We start from the raw sequence: 26,832 nt of genomic DNA, 5'->3' as shown, positions 1-26,832 counted from the left end.
ATATATATATATATATATATATATATATATTTTTTTTTTTTTATGTTCTTCACTGAAGGTTGCTACGAGTTGTCAATACTGTGGCACCTTCAAATGAAAGTTGAAGGCCCGACCGACTTCAAAGAACTAGCAGCACTTTGCCTCTGTCACGGCCAAAATCTTGCACATGAACACGTGAAGGAGCGGGGGTTGGATTTGTATCTGACTGAAAATTCGAGGACATTGCTGTGGTAGTGACTTGTCAATCACAAGATAACCTAAAGTATACCCTGCTTTGAGGTAATTGAGTGTGGGTCTTTTTTTTCTTGTATACAATGGTACTTCTTTGTGCAACCAAGAATGCAGTTTTAAGGCACCTCCACATTGGCTTCACTTTTCAGCCTCAGAGATAACCCCTTGGTAGGAGGTGTATCCTGACAACACACTTCTAGAAGAGTAAAGCCCAGTTCAGACCAAAGATTCACAATGAGACGAGATGAAACAAGCAGCTACTTGTAATGCACCTACCTGAGCTCCACTTTTGCCTGCTTGTATTTTAGCAGTAACAGAAATGTAACGCATTGTCTTGGTGCTGTCTACATTACTCAGCTACGGGCTCCAAGAGTATGTAGAAGTGCAACTGGTGGGTTGTGTTGTTGTTGTTGGGGAACCACTGTGCTGTACAGTCGTGTTCTCTTGTGTCAGGGAACATCCCAGTCATTTGGCCTGCTGGAGCCAGGGGACTGGCTCTCATAAAATGTAGATTGCTCGATTGGGGATGACTGTCTTGTGCTGAGATGAGATGACACATTATGTAAATGATGTCCCCTATTTCACTCAGACGGGTGACACAGAGGACAGACGTGAGTAATGTAAACAACGCCGGCAGATGCTCGGCGCTGGACGGCTGACAAGACGGAGTGACACATTCAAGATTTCATATTTACCAGTGAGAAATGAGTTTCCTTCTCTTCCATGGCTGGACCTTGATGGTATTGTGTGTGGGTGCGTCTGTGTGAGTGTGTGCAAGGTGATAGTCCTAATATGAGAATTGACTTTCACTGCGAGCGAGTTTTGTATTTACCCAATAAAGTCCAAGGGTTTTTCACAGACTTTCTAAAGTTGGTTTAGCATCAAGATATGTGAAATGCACCCTACACGAGAATACGACCAAATGCATTTGACATCAAATTTTCTTATACCTCGCTAAAAAGCACTGGGTGTGTATTGTATGGACGCACAGCACGATACACACCTGCCAGACAGACTACTGAAGATTCTGCACAAACCTAGATTATATTCAATATCAATGTTAATTTAAAACTTCTTCAGCGTCTTCAAGTGGCCAGTGGGCCCTGTTGTGGGTTTAAATATCTTTCATTTTCCATGATGTGTTTATGTCACATACATTTTCACATCATGCGTTTGCCATGAACCTGTTTTACTGTTACAAATGTACTTTTTATGTTTGGATTTCAAAGTGTCATAGCTGCCCCCCAAAATGCTACATGGTTATTATAGTACATCCAACACAGAGACAGGATAGCTTTGTTGTAGGGCCTGACCGTGTGGTCAGACTTAAAATATAAAGTTGATGCTATGAGAAAGCTTCTAAAGCTCCAGCTGAATATTTACAGGGCATATGTATTATTTTCAGCCTTGTTTGAGACAATAAACCAAAGGAATTTTCGCTGACAGAACTCCCAACAAACGCTTGTTGATTCCTCTGGAGTTCATGCAAATGTCTCCTGCAGTCCAAAGGAAGTCCAAAGAATTGATATGCTAACAGATATCAAGAGCGACAAGGTGTATGCTAAACAGCTGCAATATTTCCCAGACAATATCGCTCCTGTCAACATGACCCCATTTACACCTGCTGTTGAGATGCATCCGTATCTGGATGGCTTATCTTGCATGTTAATGCATGCAATGGAAAAGGCTGGATCTCCCAGTCAGCCAGGTGGAAATGCAGTGAGTAGTGTCTACTGTAATGTAAGAACATTTGTTCAAGTGGGACTATGGTAAGTTCAATTCTGAAGCACTGGGACTTGAATATTACAGTGTAGTGGGACTGTATCCACTATACTTCCTCTTTCTTACAGCTGTAGTGACAGGTTACTTTACAGAATATTGTTTAACATGCAAAACATACAATGTAGTAATGACATTTGATATATCTGTGTACTAGGCAGCAGTCTATGATGCCACATAAGCATCTACTGTGACCAGCTATACCATGATTAAATAGATAAAAAGATTCCTGACATACCAGGGTCATCCCAGGCTGTGATTATCAATGTCCTTATTTCTTTCTGGCCGGCTTGTAGCAAGCAGGATTTTCAATTAAGTCAGAGACCCAGGTGTATTAAGTGCTCACTTGTAGTAGCATTGGAGTATCGACATACACTTGTCATTTCAAGTGTCTTGTGTCCGCATTAAATCCATTTGACATTTAAAACACTTTAATTTATACATCCAAAAGTGGTCTGAGGAATTGGATTTCAACCCATCACAAACGATTCTTGGATGCATTAGCCTTTTTGATATTGGATGGCTATCTGATCTGCCCAAGATGTATGAAGTGACTAAGTGTAAAGGAGGTCTTGAGCTGCTGTTGGGCTGAGAGAGAGCTCAAATATGGTTGCCTTCCTGTCTTCTGCTGAGAACCACTAAGATATCTATTTTTTTCCTTGTTAGACCGTGAACAATAGAACTTCACTGTAAGAACAAGGTGTGAATAGCATGTGGGCCTTTTACTGTATACAAATTTGGAGATCCTAGGATAGCAAAAGTATGACCCACCCAACCCTTCCTCTGATTGGGTAGTACTCTCTGCCTTCGTTGGTTGGATTGGTTAGGTTTAGGCAAGAGGAGTGGGATTGGGTAGCGTTGGGGCAAGAATGTCAGGGTTAGCCAATCAGAGGCAGAGTAAGGCAGGCCTTCATCCAAGGATTTGCATAAAATACATACTGTACTGTATTTATAAATGGCTGCATTTATATAACACTTTACAATTTGCAGCAATGACTCTATATATAGGTGGATCACATGACAGCTCTTCAAAAGTTAGGCCAAAGCATTTCAATCACCCTGTGGTGGCTGGCTGCAGTGTAGGTCATAAACCCCGCCCCCTCAATGTTAGCAGATCGGACATGCCAAACAAAAAAAATCAAAGTACATGTAAAATAGATTTTTGCCAAAGATGCTCTGTAATTTTAAGCACTTCTTGCCACATTTATGTACGTTAATTTTTCTTTTAAGTTTGGTTTTTATTTGATATTTTATGCTATTAAAAGGGGGTGTGATGTCATGATACCATGGCTCCACTTTCTGATCTCTACTGCACAGACTACTGCTTCAAATGACAACACTATTGCAAGAATGCAGCGCCTGTACCTGAAACATTTTGGCTTATTAACGCTTGTTACATGCATTGTGTTTCTTAAAATACACAATATATATACAATATACAGTTTCTGTTAGTTATATGCATACAGTCTTTTTCAAAATAAGCTTACAACGTAGGTAAAACACATTGTATTTTATAGGTTTCTTTCCCTAGGTTTAGGCAACAAAAGTCCGTAGTTAGTTTTAGGAAAAAAATATCATGGTTTGGCTTTAAACAAGTATGGTTGTTACGAACATAATGTAACGTCACGTGACATTTGTCACGACATCGCATGCTGCACATACTAGCACACTGCATTTTCATTAAAATAACTAACTTTTGATGTCCTGCCCAGCCCATCGAACCTCTTCTGTTGGGGCAAGGTCGATACTCCAGCATGTCCCTTGTGCCAAGGAAGAGGAACTCTGGAGCACATCCTCAGCAGCTGTCCTAAAGCACTTGGAGATGGCCGCTATCGCTGACACCATGACCAGGTGCTGAAGGCGGTTGCTGAGTCCATCAACACTGCCATCGACCAGAACAAGCGCTTGCAACCACCAAGGCGTGAAAGCTCATTCGTGCTAGCCTGAGAACTACCTTCCCGACCGAAAGCCCAAACAGGCCTCCTGGGAACAGCGAAGGACTGGCAGCTAAGGGTGGACCTGGGAAAGCAACTTAGATTCCCTGAAAACATCGTGGAAACCAGCCTTAGACCAGACATCGTCCTGCTCTCAGAGACATCCAAGCAGGTAGTCTTGTTGGAGCTAACGGTGCCCTGGGAGGAGAGGATGGAGGAAGCCAGTGAGAGGAAGAGGGAGAAATATGCGGAGCTGGTGGAGGAGTGCCGCAGACGGGGGTGGTGTGAGCGGTGCTTGCCCGTTAAAGTCAGGGGAAGGGGCTTTGCAGGAAAGTCACTCTGTAAGGCCTACAGCCTCCTGGGCATCACAGGAGCACGCAAGAGAAGAGCCATCAGTACAGCTTCCGAGGCTGCAGAGAGAGCCTCGCGATGGCTGTGGATCAGGAGGGACAAGCAGTGGGCGATCGCTTCTTGGACACAGGCCGGGGACTGATCACTCCTAGTCGGGTCGCCTGGGTGAGGGGGTCTGAAGTTGAAAGACCCGAAACCCCCTGTGACCCTAGGTACTATCACTGATGATGTGTCCAAGAAACTGCATCACAAGATGTATGTAACAACCTTGGTTTCACACAGGACACAAACAGCCTCTGGTGTCTGTGTGGTCCATCCATCCCCTCCCTCACTCCCTATATGGACTTTCTCACTCCTTATACCACGGTAGTTGCAGGTAGCGATGGCCAAATGAAGCTTCATGAAGCATTTTCTTTATTTTCTGAGCCCACTAGATGGCGCTTTTTGTTCAACAAAAGGTTGAAAGCACACTGAATTACCATTCTTTGAGCCTCTGTCTTTAAACCATGAGCGCCATCTAGTGGGCTCAGAAAATAAAGAAAATGCTTCATGAGGCTTCATTTGGCCATCACTAGTTACAATACCTCTTTGCGGCAGTGTATGACACAGACGTCTACTAACAATGCATCAGTATTTGATGAGTTGGATTGTTGCCAACTGTGTCAACAAGTGCCGTCGTCCCATGTGAATCATACTGCTGTAAAAGGGTGCCTCTGTGTGTCAGTGTCTAATGCTGAGTTACGGCGGTATTAGATGAGTTGGAAGTTAGAACTGGCTGGTACAGGAGGAGCCAGGCGTTGAACTGGTCTTGTGAACAACTCTTGCCATTAGTGGATGATCAGCAACACCTTCAGAATCAGATCCGCACACGATTTGACTTCATGCTGCACTGATCTATCTTGGCCACTAAAAAGCAGAAAAACATAAAACAAGACAAATTACGTCTTAAAGTCGTTATGGCTAATATATTAACAAACAAGAGTTTAGAGTCACACTGTTAGATTGGATTTAGGCACAGCAGTGCTTTGAGCTAACATCACCACGCTAACACGTTCATAATGACAGTGTTAGCATGCTGATGTTTAGCATGTGCAGTATGATGTTTACCATGTTCACTATTTAAGTTTGGTGTGCTTTCATGCTAACATATGCTCATTAGCACTAAACATACATTACAGCTGAGGCTGTTGGGAACGTCATTAGTTTTACAGAAAGTGATTTTGACCTGATGATGGCACTGGATGTAAAGTCAGAAGAGAGGTAGGTTGGTAGGACATATGGTGACAGTTGGAGGAGATATCATCACTGCTGATAGGAAAACCATCACCACAGAAGAAAACATTAACTTCGGAGTAGAAATGCGACTCCAGCAGGTGGTTACATCAACTTTGTGGATAGTAATGTCAACAGAAACAGTCTCATCACAACAAATGCCACTGTAGGGTGTTTACTTTGATTGTAAAAATGCAGTTGGTGAAATGGAAACATCATAACTGCAGGTGTAAACGTTATCTGAACGGGCAGAAATGTCACACTGGCAGGTGAAAACATGTTGTCTGTGGCTAATAATGTCATCTCTCCAGAAGAAAAGATTCCCACTGTGAGTAAGGGCATCTTTTCCACAGGTAGACACGTCATCACCACAGGAGGAAGAGACACCTCTTGGGAAGAAATGGTCAGAATACTGTGAGAGTTACCATCATTAACTTCACTGAACATTTTTGTTTCATTTAGTTCCTGACATGATGTTAAGCCCTTGTTTGGGAAGAAGCAAATGGCTGCTAGTAGCATTGTCCCAGTGATGGCGATATGGGTCCATTGTTCTGCCACTTTGGTACAGACTGAAATTTCTTTCTTTACTGTAAGATGATGGATGGCAATTTGTCTAGTCATTCATGTTCCCAAGAGGATGAATTCTACTGATCCTCTGACTTTTGATTCAGCGCCCTCAGCATGTTGACATTTTTGTCTTGTAGTGACGTCTTGACAACTATCAGATTGACTGAAATGTGGTATCTACAAAATGGATTGTTATGCACTTTCAGGCACCGGGTGTCAATATGATGTCAGAAAGATGTTGGACTCTTTGGCCAGACAGACTTAAAAGTTCGGATGGGATGAAAAACGGGTTAACGTTGTTTTTAATGTCTAAAAACATTATAATTTCACCTTGTATATATGTAAACATTATGATGTTTCACACACGCTGGGTTTTAATTTCCTTACCTTTCGTACAGATATTCTACTTCAAGATGACATTTTGACGCTTTGGATTTTGGTTACTTAATGACCAAATTGAAACCAACAAAATAGCAATGTCATCTGTCGTCAGTATTCTACGTCAAATTGATGTTGGCATTCCACACATTCTCAAGTCATCACATCACCCTGCTTTGTCAGTTGCCTTTCATGTCTATATATTACTCACCAGCTATCTGTTGATGCAGCAACCAACAATAGTTGACCAAACGTTAGTCAACCAGAAAGGTCATTAGTCGGCAAGATTTCATTGGTCACTTTGTCACAGATTAAAACAAAAACGAATAAACAAACGTGAAACTCTATCAGGAGCTGCTCCTTGTAAAAATAAATCCAAACCTATCTGACTGGACCATGTGTGACTTTAATTTGAAAGGACAGATACAGGAAGTGTCCACGCTCAGCAGTCAGACAGGAGTCAGGTTAATTTCCAGGGCTGGTACCTGCGGTTATTCCACAGGCTAGTTAATAACATGTCGGGCAGGAAATCCAAAGTGTGGGATCATTTTGAGAAGGTGAAGGACGAACCCAAGGTGATATGTAAACTCATCTTCATTGGTCGACTACAAACATGACGTATCATCTGAAACATGGAAGTAGCTACATGCCCATTAGCCCACAGCGTCATTAACAGGCGGCTCGCTCAGTGTGTGACGTGCACTTGGAGATAAAATATAGGCCTATATTAATGAAGGTTCATTAGTACGGTTTGTATTTCTCTGTAATGTAGCACAGTGTTAACAATGTTACTGATACTATTCTTTCTCACACTTTGAACTCAAACCACCAAAATATATCATTTAATCATTACATTCATATCAGAAACATGCAGTGATTTTAGTTCACATAAACACAAGAAGTTTGTGCTCTAGAGAAAGGATCAGCACTCAGTGAATAACCTCCTAAGCCCTATGATAAGCTATTATGGCAAGGCCTAACCATACAGAGCAGTGAGCAGTGATAACTAACATGTCTTTGGGCTCCCCGCACCAACCCAACAACTAACATGTCTTTGGGCTCCCCGCACCAACCCAACAACCTCCTTTACCTTACTTACGCATGGCTTTCTCAGCCCAAACAGCACTGCCACCTTCAACACACCCAGAGTCCATTGATGCGAGCTCCAGGTAGAGACAGTGCTGATAGTACCTTTCCTAGCACATTCACCATACCCTATTTCACACGCTACATATCATGACTCCATTATGAGCTAAGTTAAGTTAAGGGAGATAGAGAAGATAAACCCACAGGCTTTCTCAGCCCAAATAAATATGTATTGACTGATGATAAACATTACATGTGCAAAACATCACCATGTTAGCATTGTCATTGTGAGCATGTTTGCATGCTGATGTTACCATTTAGCTCAAAGCACTACTGCAAAGCTGCTAGCATGGCTGTAGACTCTATGGACTCTAGCCTTGTTCACTGAACTCAAAGACAGCCTTTTGTTTCACTTCATGTCTTTCTTTTCAATTCAATTTCCAATTCAATTTTATTTATAAAGCCCAATATCACAAACCACAATTTGCCTCAGAGGGCTTTACAGCATACGACATCCCTCTGTCCTTGGACCCACACAGCAGCTACGTTAAAACTCCCCGCCAAAAAACCCCTTTAACCTTTATCCCTTTTAGGGACAAAAAAATATTTTCCACTTTATATGTTTACGCAAATAAATACATGTTATATACATAATCAGTTTGCTCCAGGAATTGGACCTTGTCTAATGACAAACACACTAGAAGCATTTAGGACAGAACTGAACCCCAGCTGCTGTCTTGAAATTGCCTTTCAAGTCTTTTAAGCGTTTGATACTCAAATGACAGATTCAGCATAGAGCATCGCTTAAGGCAGATGCATACAAACCCCTCTTGCCATACTGCCTCTCTAACAAATAAACAGCATAACACCAGCAGCTTCTGAGAGCACTTCACTGTCAGTGCAGCTTCAACCAAAGACGTCTACCAACTGTATACGAGTCAAGTCGGGGGAGATGAGGATGATAAACATCTGTCAACATCTGCAATGCAGACTCAGTTGTGTTTCAAGCATCAAACTGTGGCATGTACCCAAGCACCGCAAACACTACATCAACCAGTACACAGTTACGTCACACCACTACAGCTGCCGCTTTGCATATTACAGCTATCACATCTAAACCTGCATTTTCTTCCAAACCTCCCCACTGCAAGTTACACACACACACACACACACACACACACACACACACACACACACACACGGTAGGAGACCTGATTTGCCTTGATGTGGTGCCTTACTCAGTAGTGCAATACAAAGGTTTCCGTGAGCTATGTTTGTCCTCACTACAGGGTACCTTCTCATTTGCATAATTCCTGCAGAAAATGTGCCACAGCTTTTTTTTAAAAAAAGGTGACAACAAAGGTCAAAGAAAAAATGGAAAAGCCCTGTGGTGCAGTGCACATCAGACATTTGGACGAGGAGGTTTTATTTTACAGATGCATGTCTACGTCTCACTGGGCAGCAGGTGCAGTGTATCACAGGCATTTAGCAATCTTTCTCAGCATGCAGGTGATTAATTCTGATCACCCCGCAGCTTGTCCTGCAGATATATCCCCAGACACGTCTTATACAGACTTACATAGTGTGTCAGTGATTCAAACAATACACAACAGTGTTATTACTTTCTGGATCTGAATACTTCCACCACCACTTATCAACACACCCCACAGTGCTGAGGCTGCTGGTGTAGCGTTGCATCGTCACCTTGTGGAGATCAGTCTCTAGCTACTGTCAGTGTAATTCTTAGAGGACAGTTTTGACTTGCTGAAAAAATGTAAAAGTGCCTTGATGTTTTTGTTTCTTATTCAGTTTGTGAGACCTATGAAGCTTGCAAGTTAAGGAATGACAAGGGAAGTGACATTTGTTCCCTGATTTAGTTCTTAAGACAGTGCTTCTCCCTCGACCCAAGGACCAGGATAAATGTTGGAAGTGTACGTTTTTGCAAACCATGAGTATGTTACATTTGAATGTTTTATATGTAATGGATATAATGAAACTTTGGATTTGCTTCAATTTTCAGTTTAATGTTGCAACAATGCTGTGGTTAACTTTACTGTGGTTAATTCCACTTGGTAAGCAGTATGAAAACATAATGTTTTGGTGTGAAATACCTGGTTTGGATGCTGCAAATATGACTGAACATGTCCTATGGTCTAATTAAAAAGGAATTGCTTTACTCACTACAAACACGGCTGAAAATGACCCAACCTCTTGTTAAAATTACCTACTTTTGTTGCTGCAAACACAGCTGGAAATACCCTCAAAAAACAAAACAGAACTGCTTTTGTGGCATCAAACATGTCTGAAATTTTCTCAGCCTCCTGTAAAAAAACAAAAAAACAATTTTGACACTATAAACATGGCTGAAAGTCCCAAACATTTCATTAAAAAAACACCCACTTTTGATGCTACAAACACAACTTGAAATACCCTGACCTCTCGTAAAAACAGTATCTGCTTTTGTTGCTATATACACAGCTGTTAATGTCCTGACCCTGTGAGGAAATTAAGGAAATACCCACTTTTAACACGACAAACACGACTGGAAGTCCCCGACCTCTCATTAAAACATTATTTATTTTTGATGCTACGAACATGACTGAAAATGTTGAAAAATACCCATGTTTGTTACTACGAACACAGCTGGAAATGTTCCAACCCTTCATTAAAATATATATATACATTTTTAAATGCTACAACATGGCTGGAAATGCCCCGAACACATGTAAAACTAATGCCTGCTTTTGACGCTACACACACAGCTGTAAATGTCCACATCTCTTGTTTAAAAAAAAGAACACGAAAGAGAAACATGAAAAATTATGTCTGGTCGACAGTCTACAACCTCACTTTAAAAATGTCCGCTTTTGATGCTACAAACATGGCTGGAAATGCTCTGACCTCTTATTTAAAAATACCAACTTTTGTCACTATAAACACAGCTGGAAATATCCCAACCTCTCATTAAAGAATACCAACTTTTGATGCTAAAAACACAGCTGGAAATGTCCCAACCACTTGTTAAAAAAGACGCTTTTGTTGCTACAAATACCTTTGTAAATATCCTGACCTCCCACAAAAAAATACCCAATCATCGGCTGCTGTCTTCAGCTAGGCAGCTGTCTCACGTATAGGTGTCAAACCACTGTCCTTTCCTCTAATAAGGCCATGTTTACATGAAAACGTTCCACTGAAAACAGAATAGTTTCTCATTTTCGTTTTGAAAAAAGTTCCGCGTTTAGATGACAACATTTAGATGACAATCGCCGTGCACACGGATCTGCAAAAATGACCAAAAACGCTGCAGTATTCATGCCAGGCCAGTAGCTGGCGGTGTGACGCTTACGATTCCTCCTACAGAGCGGCGATGTATAAACAAACAAAATGGCAACCGCACAAACGTTTGTTTGGACGGACGACGAGGTGAAGTTGCTACTGTAAATCTACACTATGATGGGGAAGCGTTGATAAATGCAACAGGGTGAGCAGCACAAACAGACCTCGGGAGTCCGCCATTTTTTTGTGATAGTCGACTTTGCGAAAAGTCTCCGTTTGCAGAGGAACTGCATATTGCGAGTTTACATGACAACGGAGATGCTGCCATTTCCAAAAAATTGCACTCTGGAACCCGTTTTCAAAACGTTGCATTTTCAGGCACCCATAACGCTGCTGTCGTGTAAACGATTGGTCAAAATGCAACTAAAGTTTACCGATTACCAGTTGAAATCGTTGTCGTATAAACGACACCTAAGAAACTCATCTCATATGTAATCTGAACAATATCATACATATCAAACAGGTTTTGCAGAAATGCATAAAGCTAATATTTTATTCTGGTGACTGAGCTATCTCCTCAGACTTGCTGCAACTTTGCCGGGGTAGTTATGTTGCCTTAAAGGCTAAAGTAAAGGGAGGAAAGTCTCTCTCCACTGTAAACACCAGAGGTTACAGTCAAGTACAGGTCTGCCTTTCTTCACAGGGGGAAAACACTTGTTTGACTTAAGAATTCTAACAACCTCATCTACATTTCAAGTTTGAATGTGTTGCCCACAGCTAAAACAAAAGGGAAAAATCAGACTGGTACCAACAAAAGAGAGGACTCAGTAGCAAGACTCAAAAACACAAGGACTTTAATGAAGGTCGGTGAAGAGAAAAGCAGCCAAAAAAAACAACCAAGTCTCCAAAAGCTTGGGGCTTAAACAGAATGCAAAAATGCAAGATATCTGATCAAAAACTAGAGAACACTAGGAACAAACGGCAAGAACATGTGCTCCAAACTAGCACAGACAAAGGGCAGCAGGTGGACTCAATACACAAGGGAGGAGGGGTAATGAGGGACAGGTGAGACCAATCAGGGCGGGGCAGGTAATCACACAGGAAGGAAACACACAGGGGCAAGGGGGTAAGTGTCAAAATAAAACAGGATATATTAACAAAACTGAAAACAAGGAAACCCTGATGGGGACTGGAGGGTGTAATGTATATTCTGGACACCACATCAGTGTGATGTGCATTGTGACTCACCTTTACTGAGAGGTTTGACAATGTATTTACTTCATAGATATTTTTTATTTTCACTGAATACAATTCAGTTTTCAGGCGAATGTTAACACCCTCTGTTGCACCCAACAGTGTAACAACGCCTGTAATAGCTTGTATTTTCTTTTTTGTATTGCATTTTTCAATGTTTTCACCTTCATTGTATAGAGCTATCAGAAACTGATGTCACAAAAGCGAGGCGAATAAAAGTGAAACTCTCAGCAGTGGCCAGATGCCACTAAAAGAAAGTGAAAAATCTGTCTTTTTGTGCTCGAGGTGAAGTGACCCTTTAACACACAGGGAGCTGAACATTGTGATAGCAATATCATTGATCGAATGCAGCTACTGTTTTAACTTCACAGGACTCGGGAGGACTCTGACCTCCCTGCCATCTCCGTGGGGCCTGAACCGAGCCAACGCCAACATTCCTCACACGTCGGAGTAGAAACGGTCACTGACTGCTCGAGGCACAAAGACAGATCTGGGGGCTCAGTCGTACTCTCAGCTGCATATGTTGAAGCCGTCGTAAAGACATCACGACTGTTTGAGGAGAAGAAATGTACTATGTGTGAGGATTTCGCCCCTGCATCCTCTTTGATTCCTCATACAAGTCTCTTGGGGATTCAATGAATAACCCGGAGGATGAGGCAGCAGGAGCTCCAGCAGAGGCACTCATACTTCATACTCACGCTGTTGATGTTCAATGAAGCTTCCAGACAGTCTTTACTGATCCCTCTGGACATTAGTGTAAGTCGGCCCAGCAGCACCCCAAAGCTTCACTCTCAGCGTCGTCAGAATTTGACAGGCTGAAGGCAGATCTTCTGTGAGAGTTAAAACATGTCACGTTGCATCAACATCTTCAGGTTATTAAAAAAGCCTCCTGCAAATCAAGTGGTCAGTTTTCATTTTAGTGCATTAAAACATGCCGCACAGTATAATCTGTTTTCAAAGTCTTCAAACATGATTTATCTCATCTCGAGCTTCTCACGAAAATTCATACAGACAAGCTCTGAGATGCAACAGCGAGCCAAATGCAAAATTACACTGATTCATCTGAGGAGGAGGAGGATGGGGGGGGGGGCTGCAATTACAGGTCAAAGGGGGGGCTGCATCATCAGTGGAGTAAGACATGTTTACCGCTGCTGTGTTTGAGGAAAGGCTTTAGGCATTTTGAGTTGTCTGGAGGGGCGTCATGTGGAGGAGAATTCAGGCCAGACACAATTAGATCAGAGAAATCTGTTTTGTTGTGAAACTGCGAAAGGTGAAGCAGGAAGAGAGAAATTTAGTGGGTCATATACTCAGTGTAATCTTGTTTTTATGACAGCTGGTGATGCCAACACAAACACTTGTGCGAGCAGTGTGACCTGTTACAGGCCTGCATGAGTTTTCATGAAAGCATACAAAGAGTGTTCAACATTTTACAGCACTTTAATATTAAACTAAATCGTGTTTTTTCCCCGACTTTTATCTTAGTGAAAGACCTTTTGAATGACATTTTTGGACTGACAAAATAAAAGTGAGCAGACAGCAGAATTTAAAAATGTTCCTGGGTGCTTTTTGTATGAAGTCTTGCATATGTATGTAGACTCATTCAGTACAGAGGAGAGTTTTGTGGCCGCTCCACAGCAGGCAGCATGTTTCTGGATGTGGTGAGCAGCGTTAATCAAAACATGGCTCCCTTTGGGCTGGATCGGAGGAAAGGCTATAAAAGCCTGGACTATCCATCTGAATGAACATTGCGCATGTTGTTACCTGAGAATGGTCTTTAAGTTTGTCTCAAGAGTGATGAGAAAGATCCATATTTTTGGTATCCGACCTCAATGTTGAAAAATGGAGTACAATTACACATGTACAGCCCTAAAAGTAGTGATGGCCAAATGAAGCCTCATGAAGCATTTTCTTTATTTTATGAGCCCACTAGATGGCGCTTTTTGTTCAGCAAAAGGATGAAAGCACACTGAATTGCCATTCTTTGAGCCTCTCTTTTTAAACCATGAGCGCCATCTAGTGGGCTCATTAAATAAAGACAATGCTTCATGAGGCTTCATTTGGCGATCACTACCTAAGAGGTTCTGTAAGTGGCGTTAAGAGCATTAACATGGCAACAAACCAGTGTCCTGAGGCAGGAACGAAGTCATTCTGTCTCTGTGTCTGTTGAAATCCGAGCTTCTCCGTGGTTTGTTGTGGGAAGCTGGGCCAGCCGTGCATGTTTATATCCCACTAGCTAGCTCATTGTCACCACTTTGCTCTGTGCTGATATAGCAGTTACTGCTGATATCAGGATGGCATCACTGTGAAAGAATAGGACCCATGCTGTGGTACTCCCCTGGTTAACACTGTTAGCTCTGTTAGCACTGTTGCTGTTCTTTAGCGCTGTCTGTGGAATTTAGCACTCTTAGCTGCGAGCAGCCAACTCAGCTACCTTCATGGTAACAACTGTGTCCAGACAACTCATGTCCACAGTTTTAATGTATTTAATTTGAGTATTTCCATTTTATTTTCTAATGTATTTAATGTATTTTAAACGTACTTCTAGAGAGAAATATTGCACTTAATTAAATTCTTAAATTTTCCACTACATTTTGAATTACACCAGTTATTTTATTATCTTACTAATGACGAAAACTCCGTCTGTGGGTGTGTCTGTTTCTCTGTTCCACGTTTTTCCCCTCACTGACTTGGTCAATCCATGTGAAATTTGGCACAGTGGTAGAGGGTCATGGGAGGATGCCAATGAAGCAATATTACATCAATTGGCCAAAGGGGGGCGCTATAGCAACCCATTGAAATTGTAAACTTTGAATGGGCATATCTCATGCCCCGTATGTCGTAGAGACATGAAACTTTGCACAGAGATGCCTCTCCTCATGAGGAACACATTTGCCTCAAGAACCCATAACTTCCGCTTATATAGATTTTCCGCCATTTTGAATTTTTTGAAAAACACTTCAAATGGATCTCTTCCTAGGAAGTTTGAGCGATCTGCATGAAACTGGGTGAACATAATCTAGGGACCAATATCTAAAGTTCCCTCTTGGCAAAAGTTGGAAAACTTACTAAAACTGAGCTTCTATAAGGCAATGAATATTGCGGAGGGCGTGGCTCATCACATAAAGGTGTATAACATCTCAAGGGTTTCACCCATCACCACGCAACTTTGTAGGCATATGACCACACATAATCTGAGGGGACCCCTCCATTATTGACCCCATCAAACAAAATGGGGGCGCTAGAGAGCTCATTTCTTATCTAGGCCTAACCGCCATATGGATTTTTACTAAACTTGGTAGATATGTAGAACAGGACGCCTCAAGGTGACTGGAGAAATTTAACTCTAATTGGCAACTGGGTGGCGCTATAACAACAGAAAAATGCTTAAAAATGGCTAAAATGCGACCGATCGCTGTGGCTCCCCCTGTGGACCAATGTTGTTGGTGTTTTCTAATTTTTGGTATGACTAAGTCATGGTATGGTATGCTGTACATAATCACGGAAACTGTCAGTGTGTTATTCTGTCAGTCAGTCATTCTGTCTGTCCCACGTTTTTCTACTCACTGACGTGGTCAATCTATGTGAAACTGCACATAGGCATTGAGAGCTGGCATAGGTAGAAGGCGACAAAGCTACCCATGGGTATGGACTAGTAGTTATTATTTTTATTATTACTATTATTGATGCCACAAACACAGTTAGGAATGCCCTGAACTCTAATAAAAAAGGGAAAAACAGGGCTGAAAGTCCTCGGCTTCTAATTAAAAAAAAAATCCTGCTTTTGTTGCTACAGACACAGCTGTAAATATCCCAACCTCTTGATAAAAAGTAACTGCTTTTGACCCAGAGACACGGCTGAAACTCCATGACCCCTAATTAAAAAAACACACGCTTCTGTTGTTACAAACACTGGCCAGGATAGTGCTATAGCGCTAATAGCATGTGAATTACTCTACATTGGTAAAATGATACTTTACATGAGTAAAGGATCTGCATACATCTTTCACGACTGTCCAACCTGCCTGACGCTAGCATTGGTATGCAAAACAAGAATTATGAGGCTTTCACATCAGGGACCCAGGTACATATCAGGGTATACTCGACCCTCGAGTCCATCCATCCATCCATCCAGTTTCGTAACCGCTGGAGCCTATCCCAGCTGACACTGGGCGAGAGGCAGGGTTCACCCTGGACAGGTCACCAGACTATCACAGGGCTGACACATAGAGACAGACAACCATTCACACTCACATTTACACCTACGGACAATTTAGAGTCACCAATTAACCTGCATGTCTTTGGACTGTGGGAGGAAGCTGGAGTACCTGGAGGAAACTCACGCAAGTCCAGTTTCTTCTATTAGTGTGATCACTGTATACCATCCCTGGGCACAGACTGATGACCCAGACATGTGTGCGCCACACATGCAGATCTCATCCACTGGATTGCATGGCCACTGGTAATGAAGTTGGAGAGTGGGCCTAATGCGAACGTCAACTCCATCATATGGTCTCGGGATCTTGTGATTGCAGCAGTTTTCTATACTGTTGTGAAAACATAAACAAATGTCAGGTAGATGATTACAAAGTCTACTCAGGTACAGAACAACTATTCTAATGTAAAGGCTGAGCGATGGGGGAGATGGAAGGTGAACATGCTCAGGCACGGCACGAATCAATGGTAATAATATGAAAACGCCCTCAGTCCATAGTATCAATACCTTAGATTCTGACCTGCCCACCACAAGTAATCAACCTTTGTCATTTCAAGCGGGCCTTTGCAGCACTCACTAAAATTACATGCAAACAGTGATTCCAGCCTGCTGCACCAATTTGATACATATACACTGTCAGAGACACAATGCAGCACATCTTTGCCTGTATGAGAAAGCGAGGCTTCTATTCGGGCCAGACAATGTGGTCAAGATGACCACTCATGCACAGGAGGAGGGAGGGGTGGAGGTCTCACACTGTCAGAGTTGCACTGTTGCTGATACATTGGCCAACACTGAGCAGTTTTACCCGTTACATGTGTAGGCATTTCTGTCTTCAAAGAGTCACTCGTCTGAGACTTCACTTTGACAAAAAGGAAATGTTCATGCAGATTGTACAACTAAACCTCATAATGTCCTTTGAACGCTCAAAGGCTCCGTCTGAATAAGGGAAATCAAGAAAGAAAAAAAATACAACAACCACCGTAATTTCCTATGTGGTGAATTCAATTCCTTGTTTTTTCTTTACAACACCTCCCTTTTATTTCAAGTGCGTCCATAGTGGTCTGTATAACCATGCAACAACAAACACCTTTGATGTAAAACGCTGAGTTCTCGCTCTATCAAAACCCATGCAGGGAGAAGTGTTGCTTAATTAACTATAACTAAAAATAGGGAAAAGGGAAATAGACACGTTTATTCTCTGGCTGTGTGTCGAATGAAAGACGCCTTTTATCAACACAGTCTTGTGGAAAACACGAACAACACAAGAAATGTAGGTCACACTTGGTGAAGGGTAAAGTACGCCAAAGGACGTTCTGAAGTTAGTCCAGTGAGTAAAATCAGAGCCTCTTGAGCTCTGTCAGAAACATCGGCCCCCTTGTGTCATTTTAAAAAAAGGCGAAGAGGTTTTTTTATTTTTTTTTTTAGAAAAGGATGACTGCAATGAATCAAACTTGGACCACACAATGAGACATGCAGCGGCTGACCTGTGGACCGCTGTCTTTGAAGAACCTTTTCAGACAGGCAGATAAAACCAGGGGGACGTGGGAAGGTGAAGGGAGACAGGAAGAAAGAAACCCGATGAAGGGATACACAGAGAGAGAAGAGGTATAGAGAAAGGTGGTGGAGAGTGGACAGGGCGAGATGGGCAAAAGGATAGGATTGTGTGTTTGAAGGTAGGGTGGAGGCTGAGGTGTGGGCAGGAGACAAAGTCAGCTGGGAATGGTCTGCCAGAAAAAAAAAAAAAGATGTCTATTCCTGGAGGTGTGGGCAGAGTGCTGAGATTGAACCATGACAGACAGAACTTGAGAAGGCCTTTTTGAAAGAAGGTCACCAAATCTAGCAAGAAAGTCGATCAGCTAACCTCTCCAATGCCATGCCTGTGTGTGTGTGTGTGTGTGTGTGTGTGTGTGTTTAAATGTCAGTTGACAAAAATGTCTTTACATTTCCAAAAATGTGGGTGAGATCTAATTTATTAATTCCCACTTCATCCTTTGGATATAACGATGTTTCTACAACATTTTTACTAAACAATGCCTACTCTTAAGCAATCCAATCAAATCTGAAGAACTTAATTCCCACTTGTAATTACATCACGCAGAGGACTGAGGCTCTCAGTGATATTTTACAGTCCTTATAGATCATTTTGTAACTGTGCAGAGCATTCCCCAGTCTCCAGTCTGCCACAAGATCATGACAGGAAAGGCAAAACATGATGACCAAAGACTGTAAAAGACTATAAGATGAGTAACTGAACCAGAGACAACTCTGAGATAATAGGGGAAAAAAGCGCTTGCTAGAAAAGTGTTGGCATTACCAATTTCTGCAAACGCTGGGCCACATTGATACATTATTATGTAGCTGTTAACTTAAAACTTTGTGGCACAAAACCCACTGGAAGTGCAGCGTTGGGTTGCTGAAAAAACAACTACTTTTGGCAGCACAAAAGCCACAGGAAAAGCAGTAATGGGTAGTGATGGCCAAATGATGCCTCATGAAGCATTTTCTTTATTTCCTGAGCCCACTAGATGGCGCTTTTTGTTCAACAAAAGGTTGAAAGCACACTGAAGTGCCATTCTTAAAACCATGAGCGCCATCTAGTGGGCTCAGAAAATGAAGAAAATGCTTCATGAGGCTTCATTTGGCCATCACTAGTAACGGGTTGCCATAAAACACTCACAATCAGTGGCACAAATGCTGCTAGAAAAGTGGTGACAGGTTGCTAAAAACACCCAGGTTTGGCGGCACAAAAGTAGCTGGAAAAGCAGCGACAAGTATCTAAATGCACACGATAGGTGCCACAGGTTGCTAAAACACATCCACATTCTAGCACAAAGGCTGATAGAGACGCAGCAAAAGGTCGCCAAAAATCACCCACAATTGGCGGCACAAACGCAGCTAGAAAAGCAATGAGGGGTTGCTAAAACAATATACTTTTGGTGGCATAAAAGCTGCAGGAAAAACAGTGACAGATCACTAAAAGACACATTCAGTGGCACAGTTGAAAAATCGTCAACAGGTCACTAACAAACACCCATGTTTGCTGGCACAAACACCGCTGGAAAAGTGAGGGGTCACTAGTTTGGTGTCATAAATGCCACTGGACTTGTGGCAACTTGTCACTAACAACATCCAGTGTTGTGTGTTGGTCTTGAACAGTGGTCTGCAGCTTGGCAGTGTCACGCCATCCAACATCCCACCGCCCCATGACCAATTGAGTCCATATAGCTTGTCACTTATGCTGACAAGAAATAAGCTCAGACTAGGTGGTAGACCAAGACTGAGTACTCCTAGTTAAGTTCTCTCTCCATGATAATACTTTTCTGTATCCACACAGTGAAAATTTGGGAGCGATTTCACAAGCAAGACCTTGATTCTTGCACACAAACAAAGATGGTGAACATAAAAAAAAAAGAAATAGCTGCTTCCCAATCCAGCTGCCACCTCTGTTTTGATCCAGAACTGTAGAAACTACAACAATTTAGGAGAATTTAGGATTCTTTACAGATTCTGGTCATTTATTTATGAGTATTATAATATGTGTTAAATAAGTTGCTGTGAGTCTGGTCGTTCAGTTTATATCCTGTGTTGCAGTTTCCTTGAATCCTTCTGTTGCTTCACTGAAAGGCTTCCTTTAGCATAGTCATGATCATGGTCACGCTTCATTGGTTACCGACAGCTGCCAGGTTTGCAGTTTTCCAGCCAAATGTATTGTAAGTTTTGAATTCAATTGCAGCACATTTTGTCAGGAGGGTTCAGTAACTGCAGAAAAAGAACATTACAAATGTCCTGGACAGCATTCAGTATTGACACTGCAGTTAAATATCTGGCAACCTGAGCAGAGAGCCAGCAGTCATGCTGTACTGGCACAGTTAGTGTTGGTGCTGGCTGCAAGCTAGAAGTAGATAAAGTTAGTGCTACTGAAAACTTTTATGAAAGAGCTATGAAGGACACATTGTCCATGTTAGTGAGACAGAGTGATATATAAAATATGAAAATGCATGAAATGGTATTGTAAATGTTTCCGACCATCACAAGTCACCAGTCCTGTAGCCTTGGATATTGAAATACTTGTATATACAGAAGAGTGGAACAAATTCTTCCAAATAAACAGATTTATTTCAATAGTTGTATGCACATTGACAAAGTGGATTCCAACAAAGAAAGCCAAGAAAATGAGTGGTCGATGACAAACCAGCATCCATTTCAAAGACTGTTAGTGTCCGTCAAGGCTTTTGGACGTTGTAGCACCTCCTTATCTCCTTCCTTCCTTCCTTCCTTCCTTCATTCCTTCCAACCAATGAATCAACCAACCAGTTCATTCTATAGAATTTTATTAGATACAATTCCAGTGAAATGTAATCCCTCCTTTTGCCGTCGTGCCGTTCCGTCGGACTGCTTGTTTATTTCTCCCGTTCCGTCCAGCAGATGTCTCCCATCTGCCGCCTGCCTGATTCCATGTGAATGCGGCATTACCTCCGTAACTTAACATTAATTATGTAACTGTCATTCATGGGGTTCAGATTTGTAGGATATCAGACTAACCCTTCTATGAGAACATGTTACTTTATTTAGGATTCTGCTGCTTTCTCGATAGTCACGTGCCTGAAATTCCTCCTGACGTCATGCTTAGAGAGGGTGATAGGTGGGAAAGGTGCCCCCGTCCATCCATTAACCTCTGCTTCATGGTTTTTGCTTACTGGCTGCCAATGCCCTCAAAGCAAAAATAAAAGTTAGTGAGCACACTAGCTTTAGAATTGTAGTTCCACCTTCTTCCTGTAGTCCTTTTTTCCTCCTTGACTACTTCTTACATTGTAGACTGCTGATAACTGTCCATGTTACCAGACTTTAGACGTAAATATTTGGCTGCAGAGCATGAGTTCATGGAATCCTGGATGGTTCTGGTAACCCATGGTCTCTGGTTGTGGTACGTCTTAACTGTAGTTTTGAACATCTGTTGTTTTATAGATTAAATCTACCACACACAGTGAATTCATCAGTGTCATCTGTAATGGATGCTCAACCTCAACGGGAGTAGCGATTCTGCTTGTAGCTGCCTCGAAGCGGCATTTAGCAGTGATCCAAAGTGTTTATTCCACTTGTGGCACAGTCCACATGGTGAGAAAAGTTAGACTTAACTGTGTTATGGTTAGTCTGATTGAAGTCTCCAGCAACAATGAGCGCAGCATCAACATTACCCATCTGTGAGCAGTTCAGGACTTTGATCCAACAGGGCAGCCTCGGTATTTGCGACAAATCAGCAACAGATCATGAGCGGTTCAAAAAGCGAAAACAGCTATGCACTAATGCTAAGTATTTCAAATTGTTGTTGAACATTTGCCTATTCACACATTTAGTTAGCAAACAGCCATGAGACTGAACCAAAACAGTGATGCTGGGAGTCACCATAAGACTGAGAGGAACTACAGAGTCTGGTGATAATACTCTCAAGGTTTATTACCATGAGTGTCACATTTCACCTAGACTTCAAGTGGTCCTGTGAGCCATTGTCAGTACAATAGTATTGATTAAAGCCACTTCAAATGTGTACAAGGCAGGATTACAAAAAAATGTCTCAATTCTCAGTCATCACTTATGACCTACTAGAAGTGTGGGGTGGTGTATTATCCCCAGAGACCCTACTGTCTTTATTCTTCTCCCATATTGCTGTATTGGGATGTTTCTGGGCTGCAACTTTTGGGCAATGGTGTGTAATCAAGACTTTATAAAAAGGTGAAAATCAGATGCGTACCAGACTGTTTAGTTTAGTTAGGATCCCCGTTAGCTAACGTCCAAGCATCAGCTAGTCTTCCTGGGGTCCAACACTTCAATCACACGATATAACAAACACTTACAAACATTATGTTCATTCAAACATCAAATTATATACAAAAAAAGGGGGAAAAAAGAATCACATTTCAAATGTTAGGAAATGAAATCTGCAAGCAAGACTTCATCAGTTACATAATTTCATTTCATTCACTGTTCATTCACGCAGTTTATTCCATTAAGTACCCTTTTAATGCTTTCTTGAAAGTGGCTCTGGTATTTATTTTAATACAGTTCCATCCTGTAATGGCTCTGTAAAGTACAGGAGGTTTGAGGAGATTTGTCCTTGGTCTAGGTGGTAATAGATACCTTGAACTGTCCTGTCCTGTCTGATTAAATAAAATACAGTGGTTTCCTTTTATTAAACACATTTTAAAAGTTCAGAAGACTGTATTGCAATATTTCCTCTACAGGAAGCCACAAGAGTTTGCCATGTATCTGAGAAACACTCTGCTCATTGAGCAATGAAGAGCTAATCTCGCGGCTGTCTTGAGCAATGTGTTTACTTACGTCTTCCTTAGCCACTGATGACCAAACGACAGGACCGTACCCAAAGCATGACAGAGCTAAGACTCGCATTACTTGTTTCAGGAACATTTCTTGGTCACAGCAATGCTCTTCCCCATTCTAGTTACAATATTATCCATGTGTTCAGTCCGCACAAGTCTCTCAGTCGGTTCAAAATGAACTCTGGTGCAGTTCATTTGTGGTGAGAAGGTGTTCCGACCTGGATGTGAAGCAACTGCAGTCACATGACACATTGTTTGGGTTAAACATGAGCATGTTACAGTCCTGGAGGATTATTAATGTGCACCTCCTCCTGTACTGCCTTAATATGCACATTCAGCACATCCAATGCATCAAAACATTGTTTTCTAGTTGGAGCCGCGCCTCGTTTTCAAACTGTATGGTTTGACTAAAATGAACAATGACAGCAATATAGTCCACGATGAGCAGCGCTAAAATCAACCTGCGTAGTTGTCCCTCCATTGTGACATTAGAAAGTGTCACATTTATCTTGCAAGTGTACTCTTCTTCAACGTTTGCTTTACTTCCTGGATTTTCCCCACATGGAAATTCTGACCAATCAAGAGCAGCTTTCTCACACAAGGCATTTGATCTGGTCCTCTTGTAAATGCTGCCGTGAGAACACGAACCAACTCTAGGCAATTATACAACTTTGGGACAAAATTAGTTCCTGATTCAGACCGAAGCATGATGACTGTAGGTCTGAAAGCACTCGAGGTTCATTGCTCAGAACATTACTGTAGCAGCACACATCCAAAAAACCCAAATATAATGGGGCGATACACCCAGCAGACAAAGCTTGTTCCAAAATGTCAGTGAATCTAAGGTTCGCTTTCACTTTTGCTGGCGAGCACCGACGGGGAGGATGGTCTGTTTTTTGCTTTTTTGGTATAAAAACAGCACAAGATGCTAATATTTTCCTTTAAATGGCACAAAATCGATTCATTAATTAAAAAATCGATCTTTTACTATAACTATTTTCCTCCGTGGACGTGTTGTACAGCCGGTAGCAGACTGCAGCAGCCTGCAGTACTATCAACCCAGGTAGTCTCGCGAGATCAGCATTTAGCACCTGAGGTCATGGCGAGAGATCTCGCGAGACGGCCGGACAATGAATGAAGACAGAACAGCAAACAGTGGTGGGAGCGCGTCCACTGAAGGCATGGGTCCATGGTGCGAGTATTTCACTCGCATTTTCCCCTAAAAATATAACGCTAATAATGTAGGAATGTTTATTAAATGCACATCAGTTTCACAGAAAAAGATTAAGAAATACCACTAAGCATCAGCACACTGCTAACTGTAGCCTCAGTTTGTGCCTCATACAGATCTGCTGGTAAAGTTAACTTAGCGTTAGCAAGCGTGATAAAAGACGGCAGAGAGGCGACGTTGTGCAAATAAACCAAAGATTTATTAATTCTCTGTAGCAGTAAACACATGGGCCGATAACAAATGTGTTAACTAACTATGCTAAAGCTTTACAAGCTATTCAGGGCTGCCCACGATAACGTTAACATGACAAACAGAAAGGCTACGGCAAGTTAACGTACTGACACTCCTCAGACAGACAGACACACACACACACACACACACACACACATACCGGACAGCCTCTCAGTCCTTAGCCGCTAACGTTAGCTCATGTACAACACAGGTACCACACAGAAACTTTTACAAAGGGTCATAATGTGCTTCTAGTGACTGTCAAATCGCCAGCGAACGTTGTTTACACAGACACGGAGAGCAGCGTGCCTGCTCTCATGGGACAAAGATCCTCTGAGAAGAAAGACGGTTCGCTCTGCTCTGCCGCCAGGAACAAACTGGGGGGCAAAGATCCTCTCTGAGGAAGAGGGTTCACTTTGCTGCAGGGTTCACCTACGTATATTGTTTCTCTTCTGATACAGTCAATGTGTGCATCACAACCACTGTAGTGTATTGCACAAAAGCTTTATAAGACGGTTACAGGCAGCAAACTTGTGGATGTCCGTTGTTTACATTTTTGTAGCCACTTCATTTAAATTGTCTGCCTTGTGATTAGATTTAATTTAAAATATTTATTTTGTATGTGTTGGTCAGGTAATGTAAAGTACATGATGACTAATGTACTGCTTTGGGGTCAATTCTTAATGTAAACAGTATTTTTAATAGTAATGCACCAGGTCAGAGGGTTCCTTGTTAAATATACTTCGTTAGTTCTCTGAAAATATCTTAATATCCAAGCAAATTCTGTATCATAATTGAAATATACTTGACTGAATCGATATTGAACTGAATTGAATTGAATCGAATCAAATCGTGAATCGGATCGAACTGAGTCCTTGAAAATCAAATCGAATCGATCTGGAAAATCTGAATCGATACCCAGCCCTAACATTTATATTGCAGCCTAGCCAAAATACATTAATTGGCAACATCTGAATTTGCCATCTTGAGACTAAATGACGATTAGTCCCAGAGTGATGGAGTTGCTGTGTATTGTAAGAGCTCTCGTCAGATTCAGGGTCACCTCAAGGCCATTCTTTCACTTCAACAGAGTTCATGGAAAGTGCACCTTGCATTTCCTACCCTTCTTTCATAGTGAAATTTGTGCTCTAATATCTCGCAGAACACGACACAGAAAAACATTTTGCTGAAGAATAAGGCATAAGCAGCAGAAATGACTGAGTGAGTGGCCGGATATCTGATCTTGTAGTATCTGCCTATGTTGGTTTAGACAGGAGAAAAACCGAAAATTATCTTGATTCCGACTCCTGTTTCCTCCTGTTTCTCTCTGTGTCCAATCTCAGTGTGTCTGTCATCAAAGCAATGATCTGTTTAGGTTTCTGAAATGGCACAGCCTTGTTAATTTTCCTGCATTCTCAGCATGTTTTTCCGTGTGGGCGAGATGAGCTGGGCAGGCTGATGACAATAGAGAATGAGATGCAGGGAAACTCCGTCTGGCTCTGCAGGCAATGAGCTATTGGAGCCCTGCAGAGTTCAATCAATGGCATGTGTACGGCAATCTGCTCACAGTGTTTGTGCCCAAATACTGCTGCTACCACTCTGCAGACTTGTATTGTAATGTCAGGGGATCAGATATCAAGGTTTCTTACTTTTGAAGAGTTTTTCAAAACAAGAATTTCGGTGTTTGACAAGATTGCTTGTGTCTTCGCAAACACCTGTGTGGGTGCGTTTGGGATATAGAGAGTTGGTTTGGTATTAAGGTGCTTTTCTATTAATTACTTCACTAACTATGTTTCTTTCTGGCAAACATGCAGAGGAGAAGTTGAGTGGAGACAATAGAAGCTTCACAGCTCTATACAGCTTTTGTTATTCAGGGTATTAAAACCTTAACAACAGCCTTTAGAAAACATTTACATTCATTGTGGTACAGTAATTTATTTTCAATTAATCCTTCATTATTAGCACTTGCTATTGTAGAGGACAATCAGCAAAGAAATGCAATGAAGATGCAACTGCAGTTGCACAGAATAAAAGCCACTCATTTCCTAAGTGATTGTGGGTAGTTCTTATCTTTATCAAATATCCATCCGTCCATCCACCCTTTTTGTTTTTTACTGTGTTAAGCAATAAAGCCCAGATGTCCTTCTCCTGTCTTCTCCTCAGCCTTTATCCTTCAGCTTCTTGGGTGATCCCATGACGCCAGATGGAATACGCAAACCTCGAAAGATAATGTACAACAAGCACAATTTTGACCCAAATGGGTCACCTCAGACAAAATTTTGAATTGGGTTGAATTTCTGCCGAATCAGGTTGCTGTTCGATGTGCAGTTGGAGGGGAGGGGATCATTATGCTTGTAAATTGCCTGAGCAGTCAACAAATCTGGTTCTTAGGTAATCGTTTGAATTTCTAGCCTGTCAGAAATTATGGTCAGCTCCAGTGCTTAATTTGTAAAATTAGAAGTAGGGGAAACCTTTGGGCCTCTGAGAGAGCAGTGTTCCCACACTCCCAAAAGTGGGGGAACACTTTTTTAAGCGGCACCCGAGCCGCCTCACTGCGCAACTCCGAATGGAATGGTTGTGACATCTAGTGTTGTCACGGTACCAAAATTGGGACCCACGGTACGATACCAGTGAAAGTATCATGGTTCTGAGTAGTATCACGATACCACAGCGAAAATTAGGCAGATGTGC

Source organism: Epinephelus moara, chromosome 11 (genome assembly GCF_006386435.1).
Source record: "Epinephelus moara isolate mb chromosome 11, YSFRI_EMoa_1.0, whole genome shotgun sequence".
Lineage (NCBI taxonomy): Eukaryota > Metazoa > Chordata > Actinopteri > Perciformes > Serranidae > Epinephelus > Epinephelus moara.
Note: the sequence above shows the minus strand (reverse complement) of the source record.